At 49.3% G+C, this 2,369-nt stretch overlaps 1 pseudogene; it reads right to left on the reverse strand.

Annotated features, from left to right (window-relative positions):
- Positions 1–1,498: 1,498 nt before the first annotated feature.
- Positions 1,499–1,583, reverse strand: LOC124504519 (uncharacterized; annotated as a pseudogene).
- Between the last annotated feature and the right edge of the window lie 786 nt (positions 1,584–2,369).

Consider the following 2,369-nt stretch of genomic DNA (forward strand, 5'->3'; position numbering starts at 1 on the left):
AATTCGCAGTCATTAGTGGAAATGCTGAGTGCATCTGTTGGGTGTGTGGGAGTGCGTCTGAAGAGGAAACACTCACACCGGCGGGGGTGCCTTGCTCCTGAGAAATGGGGTCTCGTTCTTGATGTTGAAATGATGTATGGACTGAGAGGAGTAAAAATCCCTTGAGCTGGTGAGGCTGGGCCATTATTCTTAGAATCAGAAGATGGGTGCAAGAAATTCCTCTTCTTTTTTTTTTTTTAATGATTCAGGCAGACAGTAATACCTTCAATCTTCTGGAATATTTGTGGCTATGTAGTCCCACACTAAAATGACTTATGCTTTTGGGACTCCTAATTGTGTGTTTTCTGTGCCTTCTTTCTGTCTCACAGATAACCACTTCTGCAACCCTCAGCGTGCTTATTGCTAGCAGTTCAGCACCTTCCTTCTAATTTGTTGGCTGTTTCCAATATCTCATGGATTAAGAAAAAAAACCCCAGAAGTAATAATGACAAAACCAAACCCAAACAAACAAAATCCTGGAAGGTACGCCTGTTAGGACAATTTAAAAAGCAAGAGTTAATAGGATCAGAATGAGTCTGACGGGACTTTCAGTGAGCACGTGCACTTTGGAAGCTGGACTTTGTGGGGTCTATACTGGCTGTTTGGGGGTCTACTCTACTTCTTTGTTCTTGATTATAAGCTGTACAGATTCGGTGAGACATTGCTCCAGCCTCATGGCATCCCTCTGAAGCAGATATGTGGCTTTATTTCCCAGAGGAGACGACTGAGGAGGAAACAGAAAAGTGGGAGTAATGGCTTTCCATAGGGCATGGCTGTCAGGACCACACTGAATGCAATGGTAAGATGGTGTGTTTTTTTTTAAACGGCCGCATTGACTGCTCACCTGTCATCATTTTGAAGCTGAGTTTTTAATACTTTGGTCAGAGCTACTTGTTTCTTGACCTCTTTGAGAGACCTTCTGGGAGATTCTGGCGTCAGAAAAGGAGCACTTGACTAGGAGTCAGGGGTCAAGAGTTGCGGTCTAGATCTAGCTCTGTGAGGTTGCTTAACCTCTCTGAGCCTGGATTACATAATATGAGGGCCTTGGTTGAACCCGACATTTGCTAGGATCCCTCTAATTGTACCTTGCGTGTCTCTGATTTTCTGTGAGCTTCGGAGCCAGCCCTCTTCAGGAGCCAGGGGAATGGCTGTACAAGGGACAGCCCGTCTTCCTGTGGGGAGTGGCTGAGTAGCTGGGGTATCCCCAGAGCATCACGGCCACAAGGTGGGCTTATGCCAGTGAGCTTCTAGGCCTCCCTCGCCTCGGGTTCTAGGAGGGCCTGGATGGGCTCCTCAAGTCCTTGCTCTGTTCCCCTTGGCATCCCTTTCTTTCTCTGCCTTTATCCTCAGCCTCTCCCGGCAGGAGCCACCGGCAGGCATGGCCCATTCTGTAGCCAGTTCTGACCAAGGCAGGAAATGGATGTGGAGCCTCAGCCTGCCACTGGAGGGATGAGAGGACTGGAATTTGGTCTCATGGTTTCAATCAGTAATAACCGTGCCTCGGTTAAACCTCAGAGGCGACGGTGTTACCACTGCTCAAAGCTGATAGTAAGTGGTGTTCTTCAGATGTGGGATCCGGAGGCTTAGGCACGACTTGCAGGCTCCTGGGTGCCTTCCTCCTGCTCTTAGTCTCCTTTGCTCAAATCCAAATGAGGATTGGGTGTGTCAGAGTCAGCCGGGCAGCCCGCAGCTTCCAGAATTTCCTAGGCATCCCCATCCCCCAGTGGCGTCAGCAGCAGACTCCCAAATCCACAATATGATCAGACTCTTGTCTAGTGTTCTAGACCCTGCCCCCTCTTCCTTGTGCTTGGGGCCTCCCCAGGGCTCAGCAGCCTGCTGGGCAGGGTCCTGCTGGGGATGGACAGCCCGGGGTCCCACGGGTGCCTGGACTCTGCTGGTGTCTTCTCTCGTCTCAGTAGGGCCAGACCCTCTGCTGTCACCTTCAAGAATCATACCTGAGCTTGACTTGCATGGCTTAGTGCCCTCACTAGAGTTGTCCTCCAAGGCTGGGACGAGCAGCTCAGGGTCTCAACACACTGGGTTCCTTAAGTCTGCGTTTCTCATGTCCCTAGAATAGCAAGAGCAGACCAATAAATTGAAAGATTGTCCGAGTTTGGGGAGAAAGCATTCTGGGATGCGATTTAGGCTTGGAAGACACAGGTCTCCCTAAAATCTTCTTGAGAGACATCGTTGGGCCTGAGCTGTAACTAATATCTACTAAGCCATAATCCTGGAAAAGGTAACTTGAGGAAGGTTGTAGTGATGGAAGTTTTTGGTGTTTAAGGAGCAGAACTGAAAATGGAGAAGCCAAGGGGGCTATAGAATTCGTC

This window comes from Lynx rufus, unplaced genomic scaffold, assembly GCF_022079265.1.
Source record: "Lynx rufus isolate CCGP_SWC_20201006 ecotype Redwood Valley unplaced genomic scaffold, mLynRuf1.p SCAF_8, whole genome shotgun sequence".
Classification (NCBI taxonomy): Eukaryota; Metazoa; Chordata; class Mammalia; order Carnivora; family Felidae; genus Lynx; species Lynx rufus.